Raw genomic sequence first — 18,991 nt, 5'->3', positions numbered from 1 at the left:
TCTCATTTTTCTTAAAGGCAATGTTCGTGTTGGTCTGAAACCTGCATTACATTGTCCTAGGCCCTCAGCTGATATAAGATAGTATATTTACATTGACTAAAAGAGGGCTGTACAACTTATGCTAGTTAAAGGTTTGGCTCATTGGATTTTTAAAAAGGTCCCTGTCTTCCCAAGTGTTCCAGTTGCTCTAAAGTTAGAAAAATCCAGATTTTAAGGGCCTGATATTTTCATCATAGAACAAGTAAAGCCCTACACCCATAACTCAAGCAAGATTGCAAATTAGCTTAAACCCAGTTAAAAGTGCCCTGGTCATGGGTTTTGAAATAGAGATTTAAAGGGGCCAGGTTTGGGGCCATGCTCTCTGTTAAATGAACTCTTGTACCACAAATCTGTATATGGAAAATTCTCCTCCTGTTCCAGCACATCCCATATATCCTGCACTCATTCAGCCCTGAAGAGATCCAAGAATATCTAAAGAATTGGAAGAACAGAACTACTCTCTAAGACAGTGGTCTCCAACCTTTTTAAGGTGAAGATCACTTCTTGAAGTAAAGGGCAACCCAGGATCTACTGTGCTCCCTCTGCCTCCCCCACGCCCAGCAGGTCACCAAATGGGGTGTGGGGCAGAACACCTGGCATGGGGAGGGAGGGAGGGTGGTTCCCGCCACTGTGCGCACCTCAGGAGGACATGGGGGAGCGTGTGCCCCACGGATCTGGGAGGGGGGGACCAGGCACTGGGCTGGGCTGCACTTGGGGCTGGCGGCAGCAGCTCTGGGAGGTGGGATTGGAGGGGCTACAGCGAAATTTGGGGTGGCTGCAGTCCCCCCCCCCGTAGCCCCTACCCACCCCGAGCGCAGCCCAGCTCAGCGCCCCCTGCTGGGGAGAGCTCGGCTTAGACCCAGCCCTAGCCCACAGCTGCAGCCCACCTCCCCTGCACAGATCTGGAGGACACATGCCACCCTAGCATGCCTTCCTGGGTTGCACATAGTGGCAGGAGCCATGCCCCAGGCCCAGCCCTGCTCCCACTTCCTCCCCACCCCTGCTGCAGCCACTGGAAGCCCATGGCTGGGCTGCCTTGTGGCCCTACTGCTGCCCTGTGTTTGAGGGGGCTAAGCCCCATTAGCTCCTGCCTTCTGCCGCCTATACCTGGGGGGCATGTGCCCCCCTGATCTGTGGGCAAGGTGGTTGCCCCGCTGCATGCTGGGCTTTGCACCGTGAGCAGCTGCAGCGGGGCTCAGGACACAAAGCCCAGCATGCAGCAGTAGCCATCTCACCCCGGACACAGATTGGGGGGGCACATGCCCTTCGGGCCTCCATCACAGTGTTTGCAGTGGCGGGAGCCCCCCCGTGCACCTGGATGAGACACCCAGGCTCCAACCTTCCCCGGCCTGGCTCTGATGGGGCCCCACTTACCCGGTGGCAAGGGGCAAGGAGGGGGATCGTCCCACTCACCTGGCCTGTCCCCAGTGGCAGGGGGTGCAGCTTCTCCTAGGCACATGTGTCCTGCTGCTCCTGGATTGCATCCCGGCCGCTCCCCACGTGTGTCCCACCACTTCCGATCACAGGGCCTCTGACAGCCAATCTCAATATGTGGGGCCTGATCCTTCCCCCCCCCTCCGAACTGAGATCGACTGTGGCTCCCTGATTGACCAGTCAATCCCGATCAACCAGTTGGTGACCACTGCTCTAAAGATAACACTAGTACCCAGTTCTCATATTTTGCCATGCATCAGTAGATGTTAATATGCATTGCAAAGAAGATCAGTATCATTAGTCCCATTTTTCAGAGGGAAAACTGAAGCAGAGGACAGTGAAGAGACTTGTTGTAAGTTAGTAAGCAGGCCGGGGTAGATGTGAGGTTCTGCTGTGATTTCTATGTCCTCTTTACAAATATTTACTTTGTATAAAAATAAAATTTAGATCATAGATATAAATTGTGCTCCATGAAAGAATTCTTAATGGAAATAAATTATTATTCCTATATGATCCTCTCCCAGCTCTCGGCCTCTTACACGATTACTTCATTTGTTTGCTCTCTATCATCAACTCTCATAGATATTTTACTCTGATATTTTACTTTGTACTTGGAGGGCAATCAGAGTTACACAGGTTTTAGAGTTCTCATTTCAAAGAGATAAACACAGCCAGATAAGGGCTTGATACAGATATGAGTGAAAGGCTTCACAGAGATTATGTTGTTTTGCAATACTAACCTCTTCCTAGCCTTTGGCTTCACCTATGCATCCAGAAAAGTAGGACTGGAAGGGACCTCAGGAGGTTATCTAGTCTAACTCCTTTAGTAAAATGTATGTTCATATTCAAGTATAGACATTATTCAGATGATTTGTACTGAGTGTCAGGTTTCAGCGGGCACATCTACACGTGAAATTAATTTGATTGAATAAACTGTGGCACAGTTTGTGTCAGAGTTTATTGTTCCCAGGAGCCGCATTTACATGTGTGCCCAGGACCTTAGCACTTTGAGCCAGGTTGGAGCAACCCCAGCTAGCAGGGGACTCGGGGAGGTGGGGCGGGGGCGGTCAGCCCGCCAGCTTAGGGTTGCTCTGATCTGGCTCAACGTGCTGCAGAGGGCATGGCTGGGGCATGAGGGTGCTTCAGCGTGGGGCCCTGAAGCACCCCACACTGAAGCACACTCGTGTCCCAGCCAGCCCCGTCAGTGTCTACATGTGTGTTGCGGCTCAGTAAATAATGTTGCCATAGGATAGTACTTGTGCTGACAAGTACTAACCTATGGTGGCATTTATTGGTTTCCTAATAGGGTTACACATGTAGATGTAGAGACTTTACTGTGGAACTAATTAGTCAGCTCCGCAGTAAACGTCTCATGTAGATAAAAACGTTTGTTATTAGTCAGTATACATGGCATATCTTTAATTTGATTTGACAGGACTTTCTGAGAGCCTGGTAGGGACTATGTTAATAGCTGCATCTTGTGCCATGTTAACCATATCACTATTAACTACTAGTATTACTGTAGGACCTAGAGGCCTTGCTTGAGATCAGAGCCTGACTGTGCTATGTGGTCGACACAATCCTGTATCACTTTATGCAGTCAAATGGCACTTACCCAGTACTTACCCTTACACACAGTTTGTAATCCCTTCCATGTACAGTGTGGACATGCCGATATCCACATGGCTACTCAGAATGCACAGGAAGCTGTGCTCTGGCTAAGCAGGTATGCAGCTCTATGCATATTTGGATAAGCTTAAGTCCTGAAGCTGTAGCCAGAAAAAAAACAATGAGTTGGGGTAAGGAGGACCCTATAATGTTCTACTTTGCTAGGCTGGGAAGTGGGAGATGCAGCATCTAGGTCAGAGGTTGGCAACATTTTTGGGCAGGGTGCCAAAAACTTGTAAGATGTTGGCATGACAGGGGCAGATGGTATGGCAGCCATGAGAGGCCCAATCCTTGTTGTGACGCCATAGCTCTGGCCTGTTTCCCACTGTCTGCCCTAAGGTGACATGCTCTGGCACCCATGCCAGGGGTTGCCTACCCCGATCTAGGTTTTCCTTGGCCAGAAAGAGCTCAAACCTACATCTTCTGCTGCCCAGCACAGTCCTCTAACCTCTCAGTACAGGTTAAATGCTATTTAGTAGGGCTGTGCAAAACTTTGGTCCCTGATTCGCTTCAGCGGAGATTCGGCCCGATTCAATGGCTGAATCTCTGAATCTGAATCAAATCAGGAGATCCTTTAATCTCTCTGAATCAAATTGGAGCCCTCTGAATCGATTCAGAAAGATTCGGAAAGATGCAGCAATTCAGATATAGACACAGCTTTTAATGTTTTTTTCTACATACTTCTAGGTACCAGGTGGCTCATGAATGCTGCAGTGGTCGGGTGGATGGAGCATCCCACAGGAGCATGGGGTCTCCGCAGTGTGTTTGGCAGCAGACCTAGAAGTAGACCAGAAGCATTTCTGGTCCACTTTCAGGTCCATCGGGGAGCACGCAGGGCTCCCCCCCATGGTCCCCCACCTTGGTGATTGGTGCCTCCTGTGTCTGGGAGGGCACCTGGGGTTCTCCCATGGCTGATCACTGAGCCTGGGGGGTGGGCCCTGGTGCACTTGGCAGCAGACTCAGAAGCGGACTGGAAGTACTTCTGGTCCACTTATGGATTTGCTGCCGAGCACACAGGGGGGGCCCTCATGTTCCTGTGGAACACTCCATCAGCCCCAGCATTGCAGCGTTCATGAGCCACGCCTGGTACCCTGAGGCATGTAGAAAAAAGATTTAAAGCTGTGTCTATGGCCGAATTGCTGATTCTCCAAATCATCATTGAATCTTCAGATTCGGATTTGGCAGAATTGAATCGGGGGCAGTGATCCGAATCAACTAATTGAATCATTGTCCCCAATTCAGGCTGAATCCAAATCTGAATTGAATACAGCCTGCTTTGCACACCCCTATTATTTAGTATCCTCTCCAGTCCTTCTCCTGAAGCTGAGCCACTGCACCTTGCTGTTACTATTCATTGCAGAAAAAAACAGTTGGGAAGTTCTTTTGTCTGGTTACAATGTCAGGACGTATGCATGCCCAATGTGCATACATAGAGCTGCGTGTCTGTTTGGTCAGAGTGTAGCCTAATGAGCATACTCAATAGCTAGAAGGATGCTTAACCACAGTGCACTCATAATAGGATTGCTAGCTGTGTGTAAGTGTCCAAAATGGTTGTTACATGGCTGGGTAAGTGCTATGTGGGTGTATAAGGTAAAATATTCTGCCCATAGTAAGAAGCAGGTTTTGCCCCAAAGATGTTACAGTCACAGAATTATAGAAATGCTGGGTTGGAAGGGGACATGAGAGACGGTCTAGTTCATCCCCTGCTCAAAGCAGGACCAAGTATACTTGGACCATCCCTACCAGACATTTCTCTAACTTGTTCTTGAAAATCTCCAAAGCAGAGGAAATTATAAGTTGGTGCAGGGCACAGGGCAGGGGTGTGGGGCATGCCCCACACCCACTTACAGTTTCCTTCGCTTCTTGAAAATCCCCAGTGGCAAGAATTCTGTAGCTTCCCTTCATGGTTTTTTCCAGTATGTAACTATCTTGATAGCTAGAAACTTCTTCCTAATACTGAACTTAAGTTTCAGCAACAGCAAAATATACTGGTTACTCAATGTTTTGTCCTTTGTGGGTCTGAAAAAACTCTGGAGCTAGAGACAGACATTCAAAAAGCCTGAGCCTGAATTAATTAAATCTTTGCAGGTTAGTCTAACCTGGCTAGGCTGAACCTGTTTGCAAGTACATAGGCATTCCTTCTGGACTGAGGAAATGCAAGCACATGCCTGCAGTGGATCAGGCTAGAAGCTGGGGGTGCTAGAGCAGCCCTCCCTTCCTTTCTAGAGTGCTGAGCTGGGTGAGGGGGCATGGCCAGGCCCAGGCAGGATGGTCTGGTTAAGGAGGGGTTCCCCCCATCACTGCTCCTGACCAGCAAGGAAGCCAGCAGAGAATTGTTAACACAGCATTTAACACCCCCAACAAGAAAACAAAAGCCTCTCTCATCAGTTCAAGCTCTTATAAACAATTTTTTCCAAGGACGGAATGGAGGGACATTACCAGCTGACCTGTTGATTAGCTCCAAAAAGCCCTAAGCGGACACTGTCCTGTCTGCCTTTGTCCTGTTTGCCATACAGAGATGCCTCTCAGCATTAGCTAGCATACCACATGTTGGCTATGGTCTGTGCTGTGGGAGAGGGGGTTGCGTGGGGGGGGGGATCCCTGCTTGAGCAGTGAGTGGAGGGAGGGCAGGGGGAAACCAGGCAGACCCTGCTGTGCCTTCAGTCTCCACTGGAGCTCCAGCTAGGGAGCAGAAGGGTAGGCCCAGCCCTGCTCTGGAGCAGACAGCCTAGCCCAAGGCTACAAAGCATCTAGGATGCTGGGGGACTCTGGTTTAAGTTAAACCAGGAAGGTGTCTGGGACAGACATTGCATAAACCAGTTTGACCCAAATTAGTTAAGTCTGATACAGTATAACTTCATAAATCTGGCATGTATCCTAGCAGCTACTGGAAATGTCTCAAATTTGAAATTGTTGGATTTTTGAATGAGTAAGGCTGGGGCTAGAGAAAGGGCAGAGAAGGGCTGTGGCTGCAGGCAGGTGGCGTTGGCTGCTCCTGGGGCTGCAGCAGGGAGCAAAGCAGAGGAAACTGTAAGTGGGTGCAGGTCACAGGGCAGGGGTGCAGGTCATGCCCCACACCCACTTACAGTTCCCTTCGCTTTGCTCCCTGCTGCAGCCCCAGGAACGGCCAGTGCCACCTGCCTGCTGTGCCAGTTTTTTGAGAATTTCAGAGTTTTGAGTGCCGGATTTATGAGGTTATACTGTAGTACATTCAGCCATAGATTCATAGATTGTTAGGGGCTGGAAGGGACTTTGTAAGATCATCAGGTCCAACCCCCATGCACTAGGTAGGAAAGACAACTGGGGTCAGGTGACCCCAGCAAGGTGACCGTCCAGTTTACTCTTGAAGATTTCCAGGGTAGGTGATTGCACCACCTCTGGAGGGAGCTTATTCCACAGTCTGGACACCCTGACTATGAAGAAGTTTTTTCTGAAGGCTGAAATGGTCTTCCAGGAGTTTGTGGCCATAACTCCTGGTTTTCTCCAAGGGTGCCATGGTGAATAGTTGTTCACTGAGCCCTTGATGTATTCCCCTGATGTAGCAGTAAGTTGCTACCAAGTCCCCTCTCAGCCTTCTCTTTTTAGGCTAAAGAGGTCCAAGTCCCTCAGCCTTTCCTCCTGTGGCTTGCCTTGCAAGTCTCTGATCATATGGGTGGCTCTTCTCTTGACTGTCTCAAGCTTTTCCACTTCCTTGTTGAAGTGTGACGCCCAGAACCGGATGCAGTACTCCAACTGCGGTCTCACCAGTGCTGAGTAAAGCTGAAGAATCACCTCCTTGGTTTTCCTTGAGATGCATTGGTTAATGCATGCCAGAGTATTGTTTGCCCTGCTGGCTACAGCATCGCACTGACGGCTCATGTTCACATTATGGTTTATTATTACCCCTAGGTCTCTTTCAGTCGTGGTGCTAGTCAGTTTGGTGCCACCAAGCCTGTAAGTATGTTGAGGATTGCTTGTCCCCAGATGGAGCACTTTACACTTCTCAATGTTAAACTTCATCTGGTTCCAGTCTGCCTAACTTGCCAGCCTGTCTAGGTCCACCTGTATCTGCAGCCTATCTTCAAGTGTAAACCAGGTTTATCTCAAACTGGTTTCAGCCATTTTCAAACTGGTTTATGTGCATGGAATGTCTGTTCTGTTACAGTTTTAAACTAGTTTCTGATCACTTAAACTGGTTTATGTGTAATCTCTATCACTAGCCCTGATCTCCAAACTCTTTAAAACAGTATTCTACATACTTCAAGATTGTTACCACGTCCACTCCATCTTTTCTTTTCTATGTGAACTATACTGAGCTTTTGCAATCTTTCCTCATAGGTCGTATTTTCTAAAATAAAATTGGAAGGGTTGTTAGGAGGTTATATAGTCCAACCCCCGCACAAGGCAGGAAGATTCTTGTTTAAATCATCCCAAACAAATATTTGTCTTACCTGCACTTAACTGCCAGTGATGAAAATTTTACAACTTCTCTGTAAAATCTGTTTCAGTGCTTAACAACCTCCGGAGTTAGTAAGTTCTGAATATGCAATCTAAATTTCCCTACTTGTAAGTCCCTTCTTTCTTTCTTCTCCTGTCCTTAAAGGACACAGAGAACAACTGATTGCCATTTTCTTTATAGCAACCTGTTTCGTATTTGAAAATTATCATCAAATCCCCCCTCAGTTTTCTCCAAACTAAATAATACCAGTTTTTCCAATCTTTACTCATGTCATTTTTTCTAGACCTCTAATTTTTTCCTGTTCTCTTATGGACTCTCCTTAGTTTGCCTACATCATTCTTAAAGTGCAGTGCCCTGAACTGGATATGGTACTCTGGGTGAGGACTTAACCAATGCTAAACAGATTTTCCTTTTGACACATCTCTGAACAACATATTCCTTTTGTGCCACAGCATCATAAATATAACATAATTAATATTTTATACTTGATCCATATTCATTGTGTGACCTGTGATTACTGAAAAGGTAGACAAAGGGTGGGAGAAAAGAAGTCTCATATCCCTCATTTTGAAGGACACTTATGCAAGGCAGAAACTGAGGAGATGGACTAAGGCCCAGCTGGAGCAGCTTCAAAAGGGGAGGAGGGTCTGCAGCTCAGTATGGCACAGTAACTATTAGGGGTTTAGCTGCTAAGTGTGCATGAGCTGGCAGCTATACAAGTGAGTTAAATTGCCCCAGCTTTGACCCTGGGTGAAGTTGGGAGTGGTCTTGCCATACATATATCACTGCAGGTTCATGCATCCATGGCAGTTAACAGAGTAACAGCTACTGCATGGTCTGAGCATCAGCGACCCTTTCCCTCTGGAAACCATTGTCCATACCCTCAGGGCAAGAGCTATAACAGGCTGCTTATCTCAGCTTGAGGAAAACTGCTCTGTAAGCATGCAAAGGATGTGAACAATGTGAGGGGAAAGAAGTTGTTAAGAGTCAGTGGCTTAGATCCAGTCATACCTGGGCACTAACTGATAAAGGAAAATGTGACTATCAGGAGAAAATTCCTGGTGGTGAGGTTTGAAAGACTGGCACAATCTCCCAAAGAAGTGATAGAAGCCCCATTGCTTGGAGCATGTAAAAGTGGCTTGAAGAGCTAGTCTAGGCAAGGAGGATCCCGAGCAGTCTTAGGGGTGATTGTACAGGATGACTTTTGAAGTGTTCTTCCCTGAGAGAGGTCTCTGATTCAGCAGATATCTTTTTAGAGCCTGTGCCAGATCATGTTCACTAACTTAGATGGATTAACACTTTTCAACAACATACGCTGACAGTGGTTGCTTTGCTGTTACCAATCAACTTCATTATAATTAATATTTTATACTTGATTCAAACATTAACGTTGAATTGCTTGCATCTGTTGTAGGTGATTGTGTTGCTCTGAGCCGCTGCCATCAAGCAAAAGAGCTGTTCAGATCAGTTACTTTGACTGCACCACTTATGTTGTTAATCACTTTTGTTTAAAAAAGGGGCTTACTCAATATTGAGTACTGTTGGGTGAACAAACTGCTTTATTCTTTTGACTGTGTTTTTGCCTTGCAAAGTATAATGGTTACATTGGAAAGAAGTCATGTTTTTTCCAACTCTCTGTAATGCCTGAACATTTCTTTCAGGGTTTTCTAAAGGGCCATCACTGTGGCATCTCAGTGCTGTTCCACGGTTAGTTCTGTATTAATAGAACTGCTCTTAACAGAGATGGGTCCAGGAGCTAGGGTTCTTCAGAGTTTGGATGCTTTGAGATTTAGGACATTGGTTTGACTCATTATTAAGAATCATTTTTGAAGCAGGTGCAAATCTTCCTTATGTCAGCTGTTATTATCAGTTCTTTGTTTGTTACTTGTGGTGTTAAAGCATTTAGGAACTGTGGTCATGGATTAGGACCCGATGCTGCCAGGCTTCATCCAAACACACAGTACAGAATGGCAGTCTCTGCCCCACTTAACTTACAAGCTAAGTATGAGCCAAATATGGGTATGGACAGATGAGAGATCAGAAAGAAACCGAGACAATATTAGGCAATGGTATCAGCGCAACAGTGCTAATCATGATCACATGTTTGGTTGGTACTATGATAACAGCTAATTCAGGAATTGTTCAGGGTTTCTTTTGGCTTCTTCCTTGTGTTCCTGATGGCATTAAGAGTGGATGAATCAGAAGAATGACTGTTAAGGCAGTGACGTCACTCCAGTATGCACCTTAACCAGGAAGTCAAACAATAAGCTCCACAGTTTATTCATGCACCATAACTGCATGTGCAAACATACCCCCCTATCCCCACGTAGTAAATCAGTCCAGCATCTTGCTCCTCATTGAAGGGCAAAGCAGGAGGCTCCTATCACTCTTCGTAATGATACTTTCTAAGGAGCTAGTAGTCAATAGATAGGGAACAACTGAGGAAAGAGGCAGGGATCTTGTGCATCAGGGAACTCTGACAGTTATCCTAAGCCAGTGGTTTGCAACCTTGTTAGACTCAAGGCACCCCTTGGAAAATACCAGCTCTTAGTTTTAACTCATTTTTGACTATGGAAAAATAATAAAGCAATAACTCAGAAAGACCATACCAGGTCAGGATGTTTTTAATACTATGGATTCCTATTTGAAATCTCTGGGTTTATCTTGCGAATCATGCTTGCATACCTAAGAGTGCTGACTTTTCATGGCACCTCACAGCACCCTGGAAAGGACCTCAAGGTACCCCAGGATGCTGCAGTACCTGCTGAATCACTGTCCTAAGTGTTCCACTTAATTTATGTAGTTTGGCCATATACAAAAGGAAAGGAGATGAGCTTTGTCCTCTCATTGCTGCCTGTCATGATTGCAGAACTACTGGAGTAGTTACATCCAAGCTATGCTGACTCACCATGGACTCTGATGGTGGCATCCCACCATCAAGTCCCAGTGTTAGACTGTAAGTGATGCCAAAGAAGCCCAGGGAGAAGGAGAGAGTAACATGGATGCTGCTTGCACCCCGAAAGTGAGGATAAAAATGCCTATGGTAAAGGATCTATTCCTACAATGTAGTTTTATGTTGTTGTCTCTCAAACAGGCACCAGTCAAATTTTCCTGTGGTAACGGCTGCTGTTGAATTTCAGCAATCCTTGCAGTTGGTGTATATTGCTCCAGCATATTCTAACTGCAAAACCAGCTCAAAAGAATAGCAGAAGGGCAGTTGGTAAGGAAAGTCATTAAACTTTCATAGTTTCATAGTAGCTAGGGTCAGGAGGGAGCATCTAGCCTGACCCCCTGCCACAGGCAGGAATGAATGCTGGGTTCACAAGACCCCAGACAGGTGATCATCGAACCTCCTCTTGAATTTGCCCAAGGTAGGGGCAAGGACCACTTTCCTGGGAAGTTGGTTCCAGATTTTGGCCACCCTAACTGTAAAAAATAGCCTTCTGATCTCTAACCTAAACCTATTCTCTATCAGCTTATTATCATGACCTGTCCTTTCCTGACCTTTCCTTTCACCTTCCCAGCTGGCTCTCCTGTTTTGCCCTAAGTTGTTGGCATTGAGGTTGTGACAACCCCTTGGTGAACTGCTGCCTGTTTAAGAAATGAAAGAGACAATTCACCCCAGAATTGCTGTCAATGAGATGAGACACCATGCAGAACTGCTAAAAATGGGAGGAGAAGGATGGGCCAGTGGTTAAGGCATTAATATGGGAAACTCATGGTCGATTCCTTGCTTTGCCAGAGATATTTTTGTGACCTTGGGCATGTCACTAGGTCTCAATGGACCTCACTCCCCCATCTATAGAGAACAGAAACATTGCTTTGCATCATACAAGATGCATGAGGGTATAAACACATTAAATATTGAGTGGAGCTCAGATACCATGGTAATAGGTGCCATATATTAATACAGATAGAAACATAGTACAGTCTGGGAGATCCCATTTAATATGGCAGGTTTGCATTCAGTATGTAGGAGGTAATTCTGTATGGAACAACCATCAAATAGCGTGTGTAGAAAATTGACATCGTACCTGCTATTTTCATTATTTGGATTGAATGTGGGAAGGAATTAATAATTCATGTAGGTAATGCAGAGTGCAGTGTTTGAGAGGCACTGGTAATGACACCTATTGCTGAGGTTGCATGATTATTTCCATTCTAACGTCCTGTCTTCAGCCATTCATAAATTTCTGAACTGTTCTCCTTACAGACTAACAGTTTTAAAGGCTTCTCCGCTGCCTAAAAGTGAATTTGAAGTAGTGATTGCTTGAAGTCTATGTAAAATCATTCCAGCCTTTTCAGAGCACGAGATGAATGTAAATTAAAAAGAAAATGTCCCTATTTGTACAAACATTTTTGTGAAATGGGTTGGAAAGTTTCTGGGGTATATGAGTAAGAGTGGAATATTGAATTCTGGCAGAGAATCAGTCCTCATTTGAAAGATATTGATCAATTTTCCTGCTGTAAACCAGTAGAGTTGTAGAGTTGTGACCTGTTGAAAAATGTGCATGTGAAGTACATGTTGCTGTAGAGGTATTTGTCAGCTTGTAAGGTGAGCTTGTAGAATGTGGGTCCCATTGGAATCAGCGGACTCTATCCCCTGGATCTGATGCATTAGTTTGAGCCCCTACAGATGACACTTATTCCCGGGTGTGAATTGCTGTGCATTGAAAAACTGTGTAGCAATACCAGGTGGCTGGCTCAGAGGGTCCAGAGAAACTTTTTAGAGCAGAGGGCAGCTATGCATTTAGTATGGCAAAGAGCTGAACAGAGCCCTTGATTTATTCCCAGGATGGAATATGTACAGTGCTTTGGGGTCTACTTGCTGTATGTGCATTTCTTCTAAGATATCAAAAAAAAATCACTGTTCAGAGCTATGTCTCTCCACACACATTCTCATATGTAAGTACACGAGTGCTGAGAAGATGATTAAAATGTAAACTGGGAGCAGAGAACTGGCCATATAGATGTCTAAGGACCACACATGCTGGGAGCTGGTGAGTGTTTGAAAGTGTCACTGAAATAAAGGCTAGTTACTTGAGTTGAGGATTTGGCCCAAAACTATTAGAGATGTTTTTCGATCATCAGGGCAGTGAAATTAAGGTCAACGTGCAGCAATGGGAAAACAGTGACAAGATGTTATATGTGGGCGTGTAAAGTTGTGGAAGAAAGAGCACAAACTTGTACTGTTTGAGAATTAAAGGGTAGGTCCTGTGACAACACTGTTTCCCCTCCTGAGAAGATTTTCTGCTACATAGCACACATTCCCCATGTTAGTCTGAAATCAGGCAGAAGGTATGGTAGAGCGGCACTTTAGGCTGTCTTCACATGCACTGGGTTGGGGAGATGCTTTAATTAGAGCAGTTCTTAGAAGCTAATTAGAATGCATTGGAGCAAGTGTCAGGCATTTGCATAGGTGCCCTTAGAAACTAACTGATTTGTTCTTAATTGAACCAGTTAGTCTCTAAGGGCGCATTCACACAAGTGCACACATGTGCTTTGTGGTACCTCAAAGGCTGCCAGCTAGGCTCCAGGCACCTGGATCACCACTGTTGCAGCCCTGGGAGGCCCCAGGACCCCAGGTAAGGCTGCTGAGGCCAGCCCAGGTGCTGGCCCCAGCCTTCCCTACCGTATCTGGGGTAATTTGCCCTGTGCCAGAGTGCACATGCAGGGGTGTCCCCAGGGAAATGTACATGTGTGCTCATCTGGACACACCCTAAGGTGCTACCCTGCCCTATCTTTTCCTACATAGAGATGATAGTTTACACCTGTTCAGCTTAGAAGAGGGCTTGGCACCCACTGGCTTTAATTAGGGCTTGCAAGAGTCTTGGGATCTGAGACCAGCTTTCAGCCATCATATCTTTCAGCAAAACTAGATTGGGAGAGTGTGTTAAGGTGACTATGCAACTTACCCTTGGCATTCTCTGGCTTTTAGACATTCAGCAGTGCAGCGTTGGCATTTTCAACCTATGGTTTTGAATGGAACATGGGAATCACTTCCTTGGAAGGGGACAGTCTCCTTGGGGGTGGAAGAGCAGGAGTGAGGCTGCTAGCAGCACACTGCACAACTGTTTTGGGAGCTGCTGTACAGAGCAGATGTATAATCTCATGCAAGCTGTCATGGATTTTGTAATGCCCAGGTAGAGAGCAAACAGATCTGCAGGGTTTACAGGTTGAAGGACACCTGCACAAGCAGGCAGCTAATTTTGTTGGTGGCAGTCCTAGCATTGGGAGGTAGGCCGTATAGACATGACCTTGCTATCTTCCCCTTCACTAAACTGTTAAAAATAGTGTTTTCAACTTTTATATGTGGGAAAATCTCCCTGTGCCCTTGCACATATGCCTCGTTGTTAAGGGCCCCAGTCCCAGCCCCCCGAGGGGTGAGAATTAAACTGTAGGATGGAAGGAAAGAGCTGTTTGTCCACAGCTTGCAGGAATGCTGAGAAATCATATGCAGCATTGTTCCCTGCAACTTATTCTGTAGTGTTTTGTCCAGCCTAGCTTCTAGTGATTCAAGTGATAGGCCTTCCTGTTTCTCTAGGGAGGGTGAAAATGTAGCAATATATCCATTGTAAGGAAGAGAATGAGAGTTGAAGGGAATGACAGGAATGCACTTACTGACAAGAGCAATGGGGCACGTGAAGGGGTTCTCAGTTAACTGGTCTTAGCTGGTTTAGTGTGTGCCATAGACAGTCACAGGCCAGTTGAATGTCTGCTGTTAATGCTGCTGACTTCATAAGAGTCTCATTGTCTATGCCTCAGTTTATATTTATTTTAGACCTTGTCTTCCTGTAAATTAACGGATAATTGATAGAGGTGGTGGGGGTTCATTTAGGAATTCATGCTGAAGCAAAGAGGTGCGGTGCAGAAGGTGCAATCTGAAATCTTCCCTCGACAAAGGGACTTAATTGGTGAGGTATGCTGCCATGGCCGTGGGATTACGTCCTGAGCACAAAGCTGGCAAGCTGGTATGTATGTTACTGCTCTTAACAAGCCTCATTGTGCACCCCCCGAGAACCCCATGTTTCTATACTGTCTTGGCTACACGCAGCTGAGCCACCCATGAAAGTTCATGGCCTTATAAACATTCCCCCCCCGCCCCCCGATTCCTGGCTCAGCAGACCGGTATCCAGATTGTTTGACCATATTGAATTATTTAACCTGACAGAGACCTGAGCCTGCATTCCCAGCACACTTAGCTAGTCCTGTGAGGGCTAAGTGCCTCTCCCTCCCACTGGGGGCATGACAGAGCCCTGGGAAGTTCCTAGAACAGGGGCAGGGATCAAATGCCCAAATCCATGGATATGAATGAGCCTTTTTCTTTGTCTAGTTTTAAGAAAGTTCCACCCTTAAAAATCTGAGAACTGGTTTAGGTTGTATTCTGAGCTGAGTGCTAAATTTCTCTCAGCTAGGATGCTCATTCATACCTGTCATTCAGATACTGCTTTCCGCTACTCATCAGCAGGGATTCTGATTTTCTCTTTTTAATCCCAAATTCTCTTGGTTAAAAAAAATCCCAAATCTGCATTTTTTGTGATTAAAAGGAAACACCACTATATATATAGATATCAGTTGAACATGTTTTCTTGATATATTTACAATTTTAAAGCAATTTGGAAGACTACCAGTGCCTCAATCACTATAATAAAACACATGCTAAATATCTATATATTTTGGCGTTTGATTTTTTTTTTTTTTTATCATATTAAAATCACAGCTCCCCCTGCCCTCTTTGCTCACCAGGACATGGGTCCAGCTGTGGCTGTCCCCCCAGCTGCTTTGTGGTGCTGGCCAGCCCTAATATGCCAGTGCCCCTCACTCCCAAGCCACAGCTCCCCATCCCCACCAGTGCCCCTCACTCCTGACCCACAGCTCCCTACCCTCCCAGCCCTGCTGGTGCCTGTCACTCCTGACTCACAGCTCCCCATCCTCGCTGGTGCCCCTCACTCCTGACCCACAGTTGCCCACTCCCCTCAGCCCAGATTTGCCACTGATGGCACATGGGGGCAGGGCTGCTCAATGGGCAGCCCTCTTAGCCAGTCAGCAGCTGGGGGGGTGGGGGGAGAGGGAGAGGGCAGCTGCCATTTTGCTGCTCCTCTTCATGCCAGTGGCTTCCCCCTCCTGTCCCCTTGTCCTCCCCTCAGCAGGATGCACGCCTGGGCCACAGTGGCCTGTGCATTTTATTTTTAGTAAGTTTTTTTCCCCTTGGTGATCCTGTGCCAAACTTGCAGGGATCACCGTTTTTGCAGAGTTTGCAGAAACCATTGTTTTTTTTTGGTTTCTGTAAAAAACGCAGAATCACGAAAAAGTAAATGCCTATTTATGAGTCTTTAAATCCAAGTCACTAAGAGGAAGCTTGGTCACACTCTCCCTTCCTATCAGTTTCCCAGATCACTGGCTCTTCCATCCCCGGTACTATCCTGAGTTGGAGCGTAGGTTAAAGTACCATAAACAACAGTAATTCTTGGCATTTTCACCACAGGATCCTGTGGCAGGAGGTTTGGTGCTCCTGATACTTTACGAGTAGGCAGGTTAGGGCTGAAGCAGCCTGCAGGTGCAACCTGGGCTGACTACAGTCATCTGACCCTGGAGAAGGATATAAGCCCAGGCCCTGAGATGATCCAACATCTTGGAGCCTGCAGAGAGAGCACCTGGAGCTGCAGCCATCCTGCTGAGGTGAAGGGCTACAGCAACCTGTCTGAAGGTTTGGGGAGGATCTAAGGGGAGGAAGAGGCTCCTAGGGGCCCAGGGAAGGGTCTGGAGCCCAGATTGAGGGGCTGAGCATGTGGGACCAGTGAAGGTCCAAGAACCCCCAGACGAGGGGCTAAATGGAAGAGAACGTCAATGAGGATGCCAACTGTGAGGCATGGAAAATGGTGTAGGGGAGGAGCAGAGTCATGCAATTACTCCATAAGGCAGTGACAATGGGCACCTGGTGCTCATTTGAGAGAGCAATTTGGAAAGCCCTGGTGCAGCCTCCCTCATGAAAGTAACAGACATAAAGGCATGGCAGGTGAATGAAGGGGTGATTGCCCACAAAGTGAGGTCCGCAGTGACTCCAGGGGCTTCAAAGCCACCCCTGGAGAGGAACCCTGTCACAGATCTGCAAGAACTTTCTACATTGATAGTTGTCTTTCACCTTGCCGGGTGTGACTTACCTGTTGGGGAGGCGCGCCCCCAAATAATTTTTTCTGCCTCTGCCTTGATCTGCCCCTACTTCCCTCTGCACAGACTTACCTGCTGGGTGTGGGGATGGGGAGCCGGGGAGGGGGTGGCAGCGAAACACAGTAGATCTTGGGTTGCTTTTAAATGCCAAAGGTGATCTCCTACTTAAGGTTGGAGACCACTGCACTAACAGGAGCTTTCAGCCTTCCCTTGGACCCTTCTGGCTTGACTGTGGAATTATTTGACTCTTGTGTTTTACAGGGAACAGAGGGTGGAAACTGACATCACCTGATGTCTCATTTGCACTGCCATACATTTTTTATAGTGGCAGAAATACTTTCCTTTTCTTTTTAATCTCCTTGTGACAAGTTGTTTAGCAGAATTCATAGCCTCCTGTTGCTGCTTTCGGGTTCCCATCATACCTTCTTGCTTGCAGTGGGAGAACATCCACGGGTCCCATGGATCCCATGTGTTCCACCATGCTTACGCTCTGGATTTAAGATGCCCACACATGGAGGTGTGCAGGAACTTACACCTCCTTATCCCCCTATATGGCCATCTAGGTATCAGTAAAAACAATTCCTCTTGTTCAGTGGCATTACCCACATTTTACAGCTAGGAAACCAAGGTATGACATGTATAAGTGACTTGCTCTTGATTGTGGAGTGAGTCAGAAGTTCATCTGGAAATTGGATCTAGGATTCTTATCTAACATTTGTGGGCTTTAACTGCTAGGCAACACATCCTATTGAAAGAACTTTCCAGGTATGTTTTCCAAGTACCTTTGCTTTGTGACTGGGCCTGACTGGAATAATTAGAGGGTCTGATTCAAGATTGGTGTCTTTAATTCTGTACTAGAAAAGACAGCTTACAAATTAAAAAGCCATGAGTTCCACTAAAGCCTCATGCATATTTAGCCACAAATTTCCCATGGAAAGGCAACGTTTAATGGACTAGCAACTCAGTAGCTCAGCTCTTTCAAAGGGCATGCTGGCTGTTCGATTCTGCCATCTCTGACCTATTGTTCATGTTCAATTCCCAGCAGAACCCATTTTGTTGAGAACTCCAAGCAGAATAATTATTTACAGTTTACTAGTGCATTTCCTGGCACGTGCAGCTACAACAATAGCTTGTTTTCCCAGGACTGTGCCGCTGACAAAACCTAAGGCAGCAATTGTAAATCACCAGCCATTGCGGAATGGTTCACAGAATCAGAGCAATGTAAAGGTGGACACTAAAAAAAATCCTTCATGTATATAAGACATTTTAATCCACTTCCTAAATACACTTCCTGGGATGTTAGTCTTATGTATTCCCATTTTAGAGATGACAAACCTCAGTTAAAAAGGAGCTGAGGGTCTACCTTACAAATGTGATGATGAGCAACTGGCAGACAAGGTTCCTTGGGTGAATCTGATATCTTTTATTAGACCAACCCAAATAGTTGGAAAATAATTATTAAGCAAGCTTTCGGGTTCAAAAACCCTTTGTCAGGCTAAGGAAGTTTCAGCAGTTGGTGTGTGCTCTTCCTGGATGGAATGAAAAGTAAAGAAGCCAGCGGCTGGGCTGGTGTGCATATAAGACAGGTAGTCAGTGAAAATGTAGATTGAGGAGTCAATGGGTGAGAGACAGGCCGGGGGGGGGGGGGGGGGTGGCGGCGCAGGGGAGATAGAGAAGGGGGATGAAGGTGGAGAAATACCTGGAGAGAAGGGGGATGAAAGTGGAGAGATACCTGGGAACTCATCTGTCAGGCAGGTTATAATGTGTCAAAAATCCAATGTCTATATTTAGTCCATGATTTTTAGTATCCAGCAGGTTGATGAAATGGAGCTCATAGGCTCGTCTCTGGGAAGTGTTGTGTAAGTTTCCTTTGAGGATCAGGACTGAGAGATTGGAGAGAGAGTGGCCCTCCTGTGAGAAATGTGCCCCCACCGGTAATTGGGTATTTCTGTCTTTGATAGTTTTCCGATGTGCTTTCATTCTGGTGTGCAGTTGTTGTTTGGTCTCTCCTACATATCTTCCATCAGGGCATTTGGTGCATTGGATGAGGTATATTACATTTCTGGAGGTGCAGCTGTAAGATCCTGGGATGCTGATGGCTCTGTTGTGGGATGTAGTAATTGTGGGGGTGGTGGAGATGTGTTGGCAGGTTTTGCATTTCTTGTCCTGGCATGGTCTGGATCCTTTTGCTGTGTTCTGGGCTTGAGGAAGTTTGCTTCTGGTGATGAGGGTGGCGAGGTTTGG

The 18,991-nt window shown here is 46.4% G+C and overlaps 1 protein-coding gene across 6 annotated transcripts in view; it reads left to right on the top strand.

Moving 5' to 3' along the window:
- ARHGAP22 (Rho GTPase activating protein 22) overlaps positions 1 to 18,991 on the top strand; it is a 347,339-nt gene that overhangs the window by 158,459 nt on the left and 169,889 nt on the right. The window contains exon 1 of one of the 6 annotated variants that reach the window (XM_019499468.2): positions 14,294 to 14,550. The exons of the other annotated variants lie outside the window; for them this stretch is intronic. The gene's annotated coding sequence lies outside the window, so the exon portion shown is untranslated. Of the gene's footprint in view, positions 1 to 14,293; positions 14,551 to 18,991 lie in introns of those variants that run through there. 6 annotated transcript variants of the gene reach the window in all.

This window comes from Alligator mississippiensis, chromosome 6 (assembly GCF_030867095.1).
Source record: "Alligator mississippiensis isolate rAllMis1 chromosome 6, rAllMis1, whole genome shotgun sequence".
Classification (NCBI taxonomy): domain Eukaryota; kingdom Metazoa; phylum Chordata; order Crocodylia; family Alligatoridae; genus Alligator; species Alligator mississippiensis.
This window is presented reverse-complemented; position numbering and strand designations above follow the sequence as displayed.